This window comes from Podarcis vaucheri (genome assembly GCF_965113315.1).
Source record: "Podarcis vaucheri genome assembly, chromosome: 2".
In the NCBI taxonomy this organism is placed as follows: domain Eukaryota; kingdom Metazoa; phylum Chordata; class Lepidosauria; order Squamata; family Lacertidae; genus Podarcis; species Podarcis vaucheri.
In genome coordinates, this window is record NC_138760.1 from 104722300 (window position 1) to 104737625 (window position 15326).

The 15326-nt window shown below is 43.6% G+C and overlaps 1 protein-coding gene and 1 long non-coding RNA gene across 5 annotated transcripts in view; one reads left to right on the forward strand and one right to left on the reverse strand.

The window, feature by feature from the left end:
• KBTBD8 (kelch repeat and BTB domain containing 8) overlaps positions 1–5833 on the reverse strand; it is a 21273-nt gene extending 15440 nt beyond the window's left edge. Inside the window, exon 1 of one of the 3 annotated variants that reach the window (XM_082209921.1) lies at positions 5705–5833. The gene's annotated coding sequence lies outside the window, so the exon portion shown is untranslated. Of the gene's footprint in view, positions 1–4636; positions 4693–5440; positions 5501–5704 lie in introns of those variants that run through there. The other 2 variants (XM_082209923.1, XM_082209922.1) reach the window with 2 other exon arrangements.
• Positions 5554–15326, forward strand: part of LOC309525386 — a 24478-nt gene continuing 14705 nt past the window's right edge. The window contains exons 1-3 of one of the 2 annotated variants that reach the window (XR_014216210.1): positions 5554–5624; positions 9982–10074; positions 14732–14860. This is a non-coding gene — a long non-coding RNA (uncharacterized lncRNA). Of the gene's footprint in view, positions 5625–8684; positions 9560–9981; positions 10075–14731; positions 14861–15326 lie in introns of those variants that run through there. The other variant, XR_014216211.1, reaches the window with a different exon arrangement.

Genomic DNA, 15326 nt, shown 5'->3' on the forward strand with positions numbered 1-15326 from the left:
ATTTAAAAATTAAAGGTGCTCTATAATAATGAAATCTCATTTTTGTTTTGAAAGCTACAATTTTAACCATCCACAAAAATTTCAGAGAGGAACGCTTCAAACATCTTCTTCATCCTGTCCCCACAGAACACCAGAGTTCTTAGGGTTCAGATTTAGACTGAATGAAACCAGGGTCCATTCTTCCCATATAATCAGATACTATGAACCAGTAATCTTCAGCTGGTGAACAGGACTATGCAATAAATCACAATATGTTGAATTGTATTGAAATAACATCGTTGTAAGTGTTTCAACAAGGCAATATACCATTGAACAAAAGCTGAAGTTACCCCACGGGGTAGCTCAGCTGAACCATACTTTGCAGATAATTTGCAGGCACTGTCTCCAGCATTTTTTGTTCTCTCCCTCCACCCTCCTAACCAATAAAAAATGACAATAAGCCCTCACACAGCAAACCAGCAAACTCTTTCAGCTTCACCAGTATCTTTCCACTTAGAGCTCAGCTAATCATGCAGAGCCTGCAAACAATTCCACAGCTAGACAATCAAAGAGGCAAAGTAACCAAAGAACTGGAAAGCACTTCTTTCTTTCCTCACCAGTGAAAAAAAGAGGAAGAGTTTTTATTTTTATTTTCTGGAGGTGTTTATGTTGTTGGTTCCCCCTATATAGCTTTCTTCCATATTAAGAAGGGTGCTTTTCTGAATGTAAAGGAGACTCGCTTGCCCTCCCTCCCTCCCTTTGATAAAAAGGGAGAATTGGTGGGATGGGGGCTTTTGAGGGGGCCTTCTGGGGGGGAATGGAGGGAAGAAGATTTAGCTGGCTGCCTTATGATGAAATGGGAGGTTGGGTACTGTGAGAGAATGATGAGGAGGGTATTTTTCAGTAAGCAGTGAAAGCAAATGTGTGTCTACTCACAAGCAAGCCCTACTGAATTCAATGGGGTTTACTCCCAGGAAAGGAACTCAGTGAGACATGCATGCAGATTCCACTTAGACCTCTGAGTGAGGAAACAGATGCAACTTGACTAGTAAATCATTTAAACTACTCATAAATTAGTTGAAAATATAATATATAGAAGTTTATGTAATATTTTTATTAAATCTACTACTTCCTCCACCACTCCAGGGAGCCTGGTGAAGGCCCTCAGCTGCTGCAGGGAAGTGCGGTGCACCCTCTACGAGGAGGTACAGCAGGACCCTCTGCTGCCACAGGGAGGCACAGCAAAGCACGCTGCTGATGCTGCGGGAAAGCAGGGCACACCCTCCACTGATGCAGGGAGGTATGGCGAGACCCACTGCCACCGCAGGGACAACACCCTCCACCACTGCATATATCATGATATAGGTGAAAAGGTAAAGGAACCCCTGAATGGTTAAGTCCAGTCAAAGGCGACTATGGGGTGCGGCGCTCATCTCGCTTTCAGGCCGAGGGAGCTGGCGTTTGTCCACAGACAGCTTTCCGGATCATGTGGCCAGCATGACTAAACCGCTTCTGGTGCAAGGGGACACCGTGATGGAAATCAGAGCGCACGGAAATGCTGTTTACCTTCCCGCCACAGCGGTTCCTATTTATCTACTTGCACTGGCGTGCTTCCGAACTGTTAGGTTGGCAGGAGATATCATGAAATTTAGCTGGTGATATATTGTGATGTTGAAAACAAGGTATCACCCATCCCTACTGATGAAACAGGATCTAGTAACATTCATCTGACCTAAGGTGGGTGCAAAATTAGAGCTACCACAGTACAAATTTAATATAGAAAAGGTCCCCAAATGCATGTCTGGGCTAAAGGTAGGTCCCAGGTCTGAAAAGGCTGAGAACTACAGCTCTAAACAATTTTTAAAAATCACTCCATAATTATTAATCACTTTACACAAAGCAGTCAAACAAGAATCTCAACCCCTCTCATGCCTTCAGCTAAAATGAAGCTTGTACAATATATACTTGGGAACGAGAACATTATGAGACTCCGCAACAATGTAGATCTACTGGATGTATTCACTTCACTATGACTGCATTATTTATCTGTGCCCTACCATTCATTCATTTGCTGTTTACAATGCCCAAGTCATGAATATGTTTTCCTATTTTCATTAAAAAAACTTTTTCTTCATAAGAAGAAGAACTTAGAAATTGTAACTGAAAAAGTAGATCAGCAGAATTAGAAATTGTAACTAACGAAGTAGATCAGCAAAATTAAACACCTGACTGATAAACACAGGAAGATGCCTTATACAAAGTCAAAACAATGGTCCACCTAGCTTAGTATTGTCTACTGATTGGAACTCAACTGATGCTTAGGGGCCTTTTCTCGAAAATAATCAATTTCCATGGGGGATGCGGCCAGTTGCTTAATCTCCATAAACCTTGCACTCTGTTGTACTCATGCTCTGTCCCTGGACTTCCCAGTAGTATCTGAACAGCCACTGTTAAAAGTAGAATGCTGAACCTTGGCCTTGACTTTTCTTAAACTTAAAATAACTACTAATTCCTTCATCATGGCAAACTAAGCATTTCTGTCAAAGCCAAAGACACCATGTTCCTAGCTCCTGCACTGCTAATTTTTTTTTAAGGGTGGTTGGGGACAGGGATAAGATGTTAGTACTGAGGCAACTAATACTACGGCAAGGCGATTGATGTAATGGTATCAGTTTGTAATCCCCCAAATCAGGAATTTGTATTAAGTGCAGCAGAAGTAATACATTTTTTTAAACCCCAACAGGCCATAACAAGACCTCCCCAGGCATTATGTTTGCTTGTCTTCCTCATATTTATTGAAAACAGATAGCCTGATTATAAGGTTGGAAGCAAGAGTTGGGTTTTCTTACCTTACTCCTCTTTTATCTTAAGCTCCAAGACAGAGCTCTCTGTGTATTGGTAGAGTTTCCAAATGCTTAGATATCCAACCCATTAAGAGTACAGTGGTACCTCGGGTTAGGTACTTAATTCGTTCCGGAGGTCCGTTCCTAACCTGAAACTGTTCTTAACCTGAAACACCACTTTAGCTAATGGGGCCTTCTGCTGCTGCTGGAGCACAATTTCTGTTCTCATCCTGAAGCAAAGTTCTTAACCCAAAGTAATATTTCTGGGTTAGCGGAGTCTGTAACCTGAAACATATGTAGCCTGATATGTATTACAGCGATACCTCAGGTTACAAACACCTTGGGTTACAAACTGTGATAACCCGGAAGTAGTACCTCGGGTTACAAACTTTGCCCCAGGATGAGAATGGAAATCACGCGACGGCAGCAGCAGGAGGCCCCATTAGCGAAAACACACCTCAGTTTAAAAACGGTTTTGGGTTAAGAACGGACCCCCGGAACAAATTAAGTTTGTAACCTGAGGTACCGCTGTAATAAGTGATTTGCAGTTTTGGTTCACAATTAAAGCTTTAATCATATGCCACTTCTGTACTATGAGAAACAATTCTGTACTGGGGAAGCAAACCTGCTTATGATTTATCACCACTCACTGCTGGCTAGAGCAAAACTTCATATGGATTGGAAATGGGCTAATGTTTGTAACCAACTGACAAAAATAAAATAAAAGCCCTGAAAGACCTATTATGCATTTTACCTCTGTGATAAGATCTAAAAAAAGCTGACATAAATTGCATTTAATCTAATTATCTTTAAAATCTATGCCACAACCATTAGTACATAACGAAAAAAGACAACCAAGCATAAAAATCTTGCAAGGAGTGCCAAGAAAAGTAACAATTAAGCAACCTTTTGTTAAAGCAACAAAGCAAGCAGAATTCCCAGAGGGGAAGATTGGGTATTTAAACATATTACAAATCCCATTCTACTATCAAAACACTCTTAATCTGGATACTTCTGCTTCCACTATAAAGTCTGAGAATTCTTACATGGTACTTCACTTATCTCTTGCACAGTAACTGACTTATCCTGCCCAAGTTTTATGTCTGCTGAGACAACCACTCACACAAACTTTCAGTCTTTGAAGTTCTGCCCTATCGACCCCTACAAGGCGCCTCTGAAGAGTTTATTCCTGATCTCTTCCAGCATTTTTGGGTCAGGGCTGGTTTTTGGGAAGATCTCTCTGCCTTGCAAATTTTTCATTCAATATTTTAAGGAGATGGCTGGTGTTAATTTGTATGCTATATTGTATTGCTTGAATACCACATGTGGCTGAGGAAATTCAGCCAGATGGGCGGGGTACAAGTAATAACATTGTTGTTGACCTTTTGGGAGCCTTTTTCTTCAAAAAGTGGGACAGAACTTTAACGTGAGTCCACAATTGCCTGTTCTTGGAAAGCCATCCTACAATGGAGACAGTTTGGAAGGTGTTCCACGTGCCCACAAACTGCAGCTTGAAAACACAGCCAATCTTCATGATATAGTTGGGGGTTGGGGTTGATAATGCTTGCCAAGCAACTATGGCAACTGCATTTTGTAGATTCTTGACAATAACTGAACAATGCCTCCCCCCCCCCCACATAGATATGGCTAAGGTGTGCCTTTAAGAACTAACTCACAAAGGTTTCTCATGTTTAGCAGCAATTTATTTTATTTTATTTTTTAAGAAATGTATCTGGGAATTCTGCATTTGATAGTGAATTCATCTACTGCCTCAGATAAGTGTCTAATCATTTAATGATATCTAGTGCACTCACCAATTGCCTCATCCAGGTCCTCCCTGTTTCCACATACCACAGGACCCTACAGAGGAAACATATCTTCAAGCTACTTAACTCAATTTACATGTACATTCATAACACAGACACACTGCATATTGACAAAGTCCTATGCATTTCAGCTATACATCCTCCAAATCCAGACCCTGTTGCTCACAGACACTGGCATGTGCGCGCCAGAGATAAGAGATGTTTGGAGAGGATTCTTCTAATTATTATCATTTTACACCACCCCAGCACCCCAAGCCCTCCTTCCTACACAACAGGAAGTGATCCCTCTTCCAAGATGGCACCTGTGGAGAGTCAGACCCCACCCACACCCACCCCAAAACCCAAGGGCCACTTATCCGATTCAAAAACTGCCGCCGTCCTACACACACAAATGCTTAAATGAATTAAAAACCTGTCTAACTCACTGGGGCTGCTAACCTACACACACACACACACACACACACACAAACACTTACCTGCCAGAAAGCCCTAGTGAGCACAGTGGGGCCTATTTCTGAGTAGGGGGGGCATGCATAAGGCTTCTTGGCTGACACCTCCCACACTTGTCTATACCCAGCTAATAACACACACACACAGCACAAGGAAGTGCCATGGGCGCTGATGCGTCTTAAGTTGACAACCCTTCCCAGCACATTTGGACTTCGCAAGTAATATTATTATAATAATAAATAATAATAATAGCCCACAACACCAATCTGACAAAGACTCCCCCCCCACACATATAATCAGCAACGCCCCCCCACTTTGGTGCACCCCCACCCCCCGCAATACCCTTGCAATGGAACTGCTGCCCGGCCCCTCCCAGCAGCCAGGCCTCGAAAGCCCCTCGCGGACTACCTCGCGCGCCCACCTCCCCCCCCGCGCGCGCCCCGCCCCACGCCAACCGCCTTCAGGCCCCGGCCCAGCTGCGCCCACCTCCCACGGCAGCCATTCTGCCGGGCGGGCGAGGGGAAGGGTGAGCCCACCACGAGGCTGGGGGGGGAGGAGGAAGAAGAAGGGGGGGCGCCGAAGCTTCTCTCTCTCACACACACACACCCTTTATTGCCTTCCTCGGCTACCCTCCTGTCGAGAGCGCCGCCAGCGCGGCCTCCAGTCGGCTCCGCCAAAGGACGGGCTCCCCCGCCCGCCCTACTTCTCAGACACGCCGAGCGCGGATTGGTCGGCGAGCGCTCGGTCACCGCTGGGAGTTGTAGTTTTAATATGTGTGCGCGCGCGTGCGTGTCGTCTGCGTTCTGCGGGGTTGGGTGTGTTCCGCCCAGTCGCAGCCGCGGGACTCCCGCGCAGTGCACCTTGGGAATCGTAGTTCTGAAGTGAACGCGCGGCTCTTCGCCAAGCGGGTGGCTCGCTGCTCTGAGGAGATAATCCGCAGAGGTCGCGGTGGATGATTTGAGTGTGGTCCGGTATATGTTCTTCGGCCACGGCTGGTGCTTTGGATCAAAGCCAGGGTGCGGTGGTTTATTATTGCTGTCGTTCGTATTAATTTTATTTTATTGGTTAAATTTGTATACACCGCCCTTCATCCCAGGATCTCAGGGCATTTCACATTATTAATTTTATACACATAAATATGACATTTATGTTATATGTGTGTGTGAATAAATAACACACACACAATATATTTGTCAAGTCCACAAGTTTACATAGTTTTAATAAGATAATACATTTTTCTGCACGTGGAAATGTAAAATGTAAGTTGGAGGCTTTTGGTATTCCTAATGAAGGTTTTCTCCACCCCCATCGCTCAGCCCAGACACTGAGGTCCAACTCCGAGGGCCTTCATGCGGTTCCCTCACTGCAAGAAGCGAAGTTACAGGGAACCAGGCAGAGGGCCTTCTCGGTAGTGGCACCCGCCCTGTGGAACGCCCTCCTATGTCAAAGAAATAAACAACCATCTGACGTTTAGAAGACATTTGAAGGCAGCCCTGTTAGGGAAGTTTTTAATAATAATAAATAATAATAATAAATTTTTATTTATACCCCGCCCTCCCCAGCCAAGTCCGGGCTCAGGGCGGCTGACACCCGATATAAAAACAGATTGATTGAAATACAACTTAAAAACAAAGTTAAAATACAATATTAAAACATTAAAATACAGCCTCATTTCAATGGAATGAGGTGTGATGTGATGTGTGATGTTTTATTCTGTTTTTAATATTTTGTTGGAAGCTGCCCAGAGTGGCTGGGGAAACCCAACCAGATGGGCAGGGTATAAATAATGCTTTATTATTATTACAGTGGTATCCCGGTTAGAAACACTTCAGGTTACAGAATATGCTAACCCAGAAATAGTACCTCGGCTTAAGAACTTTGCTTCAGGATGAAGACAGAAATCGTGCTCTGGCGGCGTGGCGGCAGCGGGAGGCCCCATTAGCTAAAGTGGTACCTCAGGTTAAGAACAGTTTCAGGTTAAGAACTGACCTTCAGAACTAATTAAGTTATTAACCCGAGGTACCACTGTATTATTATTATTAATATTTTCTGCTAGTGAGTTGAGTGCATCAAGAGTCCTAGAAGAAAATAGGGATGGTATTCAATGCAGTGTTCTTTTTCCTTTAGCATAATAGTAGTGATTGCTGTCACAACGTTTTACATAACTGCTGCAGGTGCTACATCCTACTCATCCTTTGAGGATTTGGTTCTATTTGACATCAGGGAGGCACCTTCGCTGCACGCTTTCCAGCACCTCAGTCTGTTAGAGCGTAGTGCTGGTAATGCCAAGGTTGCAGGTTCAATCCCCAATGGGACAGTGGCACATTCTTGCATTGCAGGGGGTTGGACTGGATGATCCTCAGGGTACCTTCTAACCCTACAATTCTATGATCCTAAAAACACTTTGGTTTAGGCAAGGCAATCCAGAAATATGTGATGTTTACCCGTGTTTTAAACTGGTTTTTAGCTTATCCGTTGATTTTAATTAATTTTGTGTGTGTTTAGATATCCGTTTTTAACTGTTTTTTTTTAAAAAAGATGTTCTGTTCTTTTTGAAAACTGCTTTGAGGCTTTCTTAAAAAACAACAAACCAGTCAAGCTAAATATATATTTTGTAAAAGGCTCCCTTTTCTAGATCTCTGCTCACGCATGAAAATTATCAGGACTGACCTGCATGCTTACCTGAGAATAAGCCCTATTCAACACAGTAGAATTTTCTTCCAGATAAACATGCTTAGGATTCAGCTGCATATGGCCTTGAGATAGCCACTGTGTTTCAGTTTAACCAGATCAGGGATGCTGTGAGGAACCAGATCAGGGATGCTGTGAGGATCGACTGTGCTTTGAAACTTTCAGATATAAATAAAATATAATTTTATTTCAATAATGAACAGTGTGTCTCAGGGCCCCTTCAGGCATCCTTTTTACTGTGCATCCATGATGATTTATGCTCATGAGGATAGTTATTTGTGATCCTGCTTTTAATACTGTTTGGGTATGCAAAAGCTTTGGGATCATTTCATTTCCAATTGGTGCATGTCTTGTAACTTCCTGCTGAAATCCTGTAGCTTTTCATACCACAAATGTTTGAGGGCTTCTTTGTTTCTTTTCATCCTGATTTTGTTGTGTATAGCAGCTGTAAATAAGTTTGGTTATTTTAAAGCATTTATAAACTGCTTAATGTTTCCAAAATCTCTAAGTGGAGTACAGTCTAAAAAACAAAAAATATATCATCACAGTATTAAAAGAACAAAAACACAACCAAAACCCATTAAAATAGCCATATAAAAAGGTAAAGGGACCCCTGACCATTAGGTCCAGTCGCGGACAACTCTGGGGTTGCGGCGCTCATCTTGGTTTATTGGCCGAGGGAGCCGGCGTACAGCTTCCGGGTCATGTGGCCAGCATGACTAAGCCGCTTCTGGTGAACCAGAGCAGCGCACGGAAACGCTGTTTACCTTCGCGCTGGAGCGGTACCTATCTACTTGCACTTTGACGTGCTTTCGAACTGCTAGGTGGACAGGAGCTAGACCAAACAACGGGAGCTCACCCCATCGCAGGGATTTGAACCACCGACCTTCTGATCGGCAAACCCTAGGCTCTGTGGTTTAACCCACAGTGCCACCCGTGTAATAACACATAAAAGCAAATAAATGCAAATAAAACACAGAATCAGAAGATTTAAACACATAAAGCCAGGTACAGTCTTATGGGTTAGGGAAAGTCTGGGCAAAAAGGTATGTCTTCACAAGACATCTGAAGTGACTGGTGGTTGCTACTTCACATATGGCAAAGGTAGGTACAGAGACTACAGTAGAAAATGCCTCTTTTTGAGCCAGCACCCTACTGTATTAACATTGGGTCGACATCTTAGAACAGGGGTCAGGGGCCGGTCCACTGCCCCTTAGCCAGACTATATTTTGAAGAAAAAAATGAACGAATTCCTATGCCCCACAAATAACCCAGGGATGCATTTTAAATAAAAGCACACATTCTACTCATGTAAAAACACCAGAATAACTCATCTGGTATTCTGTACTTTGACTGGGGCAGGTGTGGGGAGATTTGCTGACCCCTCAAGGAGGATTGGTTTCTAGCCGGCAACATGGGGGCGGGAGAGATGTCTGGCGCCTTCATGCTCTTGATGATAGGCTTCCCAGAAGCATTTGGTGAGAAAGCAGCATGCTGTGCCTTTCTATGCTCATTTAGCTATATTTTTGTTTCGCTTTTGTTTTATGTATTCAAAACTATTTTTAAAAAACTTGCTGTTAATTGTACATTGCCTTCAGTTCATGTCCAACAGAAATATCACTAACACATTTTAAAAATAAATGCTTAAATCTAGCACATGAAAGAATGCCAAAGATGGGATGCCCTTGCGCATCTGTAGAGTGCCTTGCCCTAGTTCTTGGGTAACTCCATTATTAGCACACCTCCATTTTTAGCAGGAGAGGCTTCCAGGTGCGTGCCAGTATCAGACAGGCTCCTGATGTGAGAACCTTAAGCACTGACCCTTCCAATACATTATTGACAACCTAAAGAAACATTCAGAACCAGCACCTTTGGGGAGTGTGGCAATGTGGTCCCATTTTTACTTTAAGAGGACGGCTTCAGCCTCTCTTAGCAATTATCAGCAATGCCCAGGCTTCTTTTCGATAATAATACCACATAACACGGGAATGATAGCAACTCTGATGAGAGAGCTGTAAAAGAAAATAGAACCTCACTTCTGCAAATCGATTCTGCTGGTTTCCAATTTCCCCATTCAGCATTGCTATGGGCTGTGAAATTGACCAGCGCTGTATAAAAATGAAAGTGGAGGAAGAATACCTACAACTCCTACCTTGTAGCAAATGACATTCTTGGATATTTGTCCTTCTCAGCCGGCGGGTCCTGCTTCCGTGAAGCCCTCACTGTTTCCTATCTCCTGCTGCAGAGGCTGGCTGGATTAGTGTGCAAAATGAAGCAATGAAATGGTGAGTGTTGTCTAATACAGAGATGGATAATTTAATCTTGTCTTTCAGAAAGGAAACTTTTCTTCTCACGGTAGATTTCCTTTGTAACGCTTCTGACTTGGATGCAAGGGGATGGGGCGGGGAATTATAACCACCAACTAGATTTTTATCTCCACCTCACTCTGTAGGGCCATCTATCATCAGTGGCTAGGGTGGCCTCTTTACACGGCTGCAAAATAAAAGTGGACAAAGAAGGGCAGAGACTTGCATTGAAAATGCATGTGCTAATTTAGAGGAAGGATGCAAATTAAGAAATAAATACTATAAACATAAATAAAATGCAGCTTATCATAATGGGGAAGACTGGCCAGATGCCCTGTGTGCTTGTTGAGTCTGCCGTCCTGATGCAAATTGTTGATAAGCAGCTTCAAAGGCTTGACACTCCTTTCTTAACTTCCTTATCCTTAAACTGGGCTTGGACCAGAATGTCCTTAAAATAGAGGCAGTAGAGGGCAGTGGGGCAGTGCAAGTGGGGCTCTGTTCCCAACACTGTGGTTGCTGCTGCCTTCTGAGATGGGGAGAGGGAGGCACAGGGCAGCCAAAGGCAGCAGGAGAGCAAGATTGCCTCTGCCACCATGCTGTACTGAGCTTCCTATGACTTCATGGGTTCCCCCCCCCAATGAATTGGCATTTTACTAATACTTTGTATAAATCAACAAGATAAGTATATATTTTAGGACGAACCTTATTCTCTTAATTGTAATCTGTTTTTAATATTGTGTTTTAAAATTACTGTAACCCGCCCTGGTACCTCATGATGCAGGGTGGGTAAGGAATCTAGTAATAAACAAACATGTACAAAATAAATAATATTGGCAGGATGGCAGCTAGCTTATAAGTCTGGGAGGCGCTCCACTCTAATATTGCCTACATGATTTAAATAATGGCATCCATTTGGTTCACTTTGCAATTAACAGTTCCCTTAGACTATGGTTACCTGATGCCTCCGTTTCCCGGGGACAGTCTCGGGATTTATAAATCTGTCCCTGGACAAAATCCGTCCCTGGAATGTCAACGGATTTCATTTAATGTCCCCAGATTCATATTTTAAGTATTGTAGATATATTAGTCGGGAATGAATGCTGCATGATTGGTTCAACGGCACAAGACACATCATATGGGGCCTTCCGGCAAGGCAAAATGGCGGGCGCCACAGCAGCGAGCAGCTCCTGAAGCCAGCCAGAGCCAACTGCGCTACCAGGCTGGCTCTGGGCTGCTGAGACTGCCACTGCTGCCGCCACTACCGAGGGGGAACTGGGGATGCCCAGTGCCTCAACTGGGGGAACCACTGACACCCCCTCCACGACCCAAATCAAGCCGGGCGCGAGAGCACCCAGCCGACTGCCCAGTGGCACTCCGGGGTAGGAAAACCCTGCAGCCAATGCAGGGAGAAGGAGGAGAGGAGAAGGAGAAGGAAGAGAGAGAAAGAGGAAGGAGAAAAAAGAGGGGATTCCCGACCTTGCCATGCTGCTGCTGCCGCTGAGGAAGAGAGGTAGGAGAGCACCGGGAGGGCAAGGACAGGTGGCCGAGCCCAGGCCCGACCTGAGCCTACTCCATGGCAGTCAGAGCTCCAAGAGAGCAGGCCGGGGCCCAGAGGAAGGCCGCGCGACAGAGGAGATCACAGTAGAGAAGATACTTCTTGTTAAAACAACAACTTTTTTTAATAACCTTTTTTGTCTCTCTTTAAAAAAAAGTGTCCCTAGATTCTTTGAAAAAAATCTGGTAACATTACCTTAGACAAGTGTCTCTTTATTACATCTCTATCCTAGGAGGAGGTGGGATCTTTTTTAGATGGTCAAACAAAACTAACCTTGGCACTGCTTTGATACCCAAGACTTACTGTTACGGTCTCAAGCCAACAATCATGATGATATGGTCAAATGCTTTGTTTGTTGATTTGCTGAGCTTGGGATAGCATAGCTTTACTGCTGGCAGAAGCAGAGAACTATTTCTGCCAAGGAGGTTCTTTCAGGGGTCCTCAGCTGCTGCCTCAGGAAACATAGCCACGATGTGCTAAATGCTAATATTTACTAGCACCTTACATTTCTGGCACTGTAAGGATCCAGGACAAGCTAAAATTGAATTGGAATCTTTCCAAGATCATGCCCTGAGGCCAGTAAAGGGAAGTCAGCACAAAGCATATAATTCACTCCCTCATTCATTGAGCCTCTCATATATCAACAGGTGGAAGAACTTAGTTTCAAGAAGTTTATTTCATTACATTGTAAAGAAACTAGACGATAAATAAATTATTATTCCTGTTGTTATTTAGGCTTGTTAGTTGCTTGTTCCATACAGGTCTCCAAGTGACTTGCAGCATATTTAAAAACATAAGCATAAATAAAATACATTGTAAGTGACAGTATACATGTTACAGAGAACTGCTCCAATCCTGCTCTAGCGCACAGAATGGTGGCCTCAACAGAAGTGTACATCAAATATTATTTATTTTCAAGATCCACATTTATTTGTGGATCTTTAAGGCAGACTGTCGTAACTGGCTCACCAGTTCTGCAGGGTCTAATCATCACAGTGACAGCTGCTTTCACCAGGAGGTGTTCTGTGACATGGGAGTCCTCACAACATCACCTCCACGCAGAACACCATCCTCCCAGCCAGTATAGGACACCACATCACTGCTCATTCTAATAGTGAATGTGGCTGAACTGCAACCTCAATAGCAATATTTGACAGATCTCAGCCAGCCCCAAACCCTGATATGCCTCACCCTTTAAGCTGTCGAGAAGAAGAACAGCAGAAGCCTTGAATAATTTGCCATTGTTCAATCTTTCAAAAGCAGATGAAGTGTGTCATTTACTGCAGCAACGCTATCTTTAGGAGACATGCCCATTAAGTAGCACTACAGTAATTAAATACACTGATACATAGATTTAATTAGCCAGCTTCATATTTAAGGACTCGCTCTGTACAACACTTTGGTGAGGGTGTTTTGTGTGTGTGTGTGTGTGTGTGTGTGTGTGTGTGTGTTTCTTGAAGAATCCTTGAGTTGATGCTGTTCATTATTGGTGGTTAACTTGATCAGGGAAAAGCAAAGAAGAGAGATCACTGGGGGGCAGTTGCCCTTGAAAGCAAATTAATCTTTTCACACTGAGCGCAAAGCATGTCACATCAGAATCGACCAAAGAATAGCAGGGGGTAATTAATGGGGCAGATAGCCAGGTTGCCATTTCTGATTACCACATGCTGCCCACTGGATTTGATCTCGCTGAGGCAAGCTGTTGGAAACAAGAACCCCTGGTGGGCAACAGTGCTGCTAATGTCAAGGAAAAGAAGCCCCGTCCTTAACAGGAGGGGCATTTTTTATTGGAACCATTTGTTGTTTTGGGAAGATAGCCCACCCCCAGCCACACATTCCAACTCACACTCGCACACATGTGCGTGACCTCAAGATGTGTAAATTTTGTTCTCTAAGACCACACCACCACATCTGCATAACTAATACCATTTGCGGTCAAGAGAGCTGGGTATGTTTAACCTGGAAAAGAGGAAACTGAGAGGAGAGATGATAGCCATTTGCAAATATCCAAAGGGCTGTCCCACGGAAGATGGAACAAGCTTGTTTCCTCCTGCTCCAGAGGGTAGGATTCAAACCAATGGCTTCAGTTGCAAGAAAGGAGGTTCTGACTAAACATCAGGAAGAACTTTCAGACAGTAGAGAGCTGTTCAGCAGTGGAATGGACTCCCTTGGGGTGTAGTAGACTCTCCCTTGGAGGTTTTATCAGAGTTTCCATGGCCATCTCTCATGGATGCTTTTGATTCCTGCATTGCAGGGGGTTGGACTAGATGACCCTCAGGGTCCCTCCCAACTCTACAATTCTATGATTCTACTGTGAAAGAATAATTTGGTGATTATTTGCAAATATTCCTGCAGAGCAGGGTTGTTTTCCCACCCTTCAGTGCCATTCCACCCCCACCAAAATAAAAATAAAAAGCTGCATTTTATGAACCTAGACACAACATGTTTCAAATATTATGCCTTTATCCAGGGCTGCAGTCCTCCACATAGATGGTAATTAGCAATTTGAAAAATCAACTCACTTTGTATGATTTCCCTCTTATCAAAATCCTGGCACATCCCTTTACCTTAAACCCTGTGAGTAGTTCTTTATACCAAGGCTCTTGAACTCCTCTTTGGGCAGAATTCTTTCAAATCCTTTTGGGTGGAATCCTTTCATATCCTCTAAGCTCAGGCGTTTTATGGAAATGAGCAGTGGGATTTAGCTTTTGTTCCTAGTCAAATAAAGTTTTCCAAATCTAAAATGGCAGGATAAAATGGCCATAAGCCAGTGACATCTGGATCATATTTTGCATGTCCTTTTTAAATATTAAGAGGCCAGTGTCGTGGTTTTTGAAAAGAAAAGAAAAGACAAAAACATGATCCAAATTTTATATACATACTCCTGTTTTCAGCACAGATGCAGGGGGGAAACATTCAGAAAATGCCATCAAATAGAAGGACAAGCTTCTTAATGATAATAAACCTTGGTGGCCTTAATCTTTGTTGCTGGAATCTCCTGCTTCGGCAAGTTCATATTCTCACTGAATTCCAAACAGGTTACAATATGCCATTTGGCATTGCGTTATATCCTCCTTTCAGACTTCCCATGAGCATCCACAAGAACAAGGTGCAGAAATCCTTGGAGCCTTTGGTCTGATGCAGCAGGAATCCTCTTATGTTCTTATAATCTGATTCCAGACTCATGGTTGGATCCTTGTATTGAATTAGGTGAGACATGTCTAATGTAATGTAATGTATTGCAGTGTGTAATGTAATGTTCAATGCAACGGAATTGATTTGGCTGCATCCCTGCCCCATAAGTGATGGGCCATACCCACACCATACATTTAAGACAGTAGACAGTCCCAAAGGATCCTGGGAAGTATAGTTTCTTAGGGGTGCTGAGAGTTGTTTAGAGTCCCCTATTCTCATGGAGCTACAGTTCCCAGAGTTCCTTAGGAAGAGAGCATGAATGTTAAACCTCACGGGTGGGCTAGCCCTGTGTAGTTCAGTGCAGGGAATAGGGATCACCTAACAAATCTCAACATCCTTAACACACTACACCTCCCAGATTTCTTTGGAGGAAGCCGTGGCTGTTTAAAGTGGTATAATACTGCTGACGTGGATGTGGCCGTGGTTTGCTTTTTTACAGCTCTCCTCATTTCCCATAGAAGCAGCCTGACTTGGAAATATA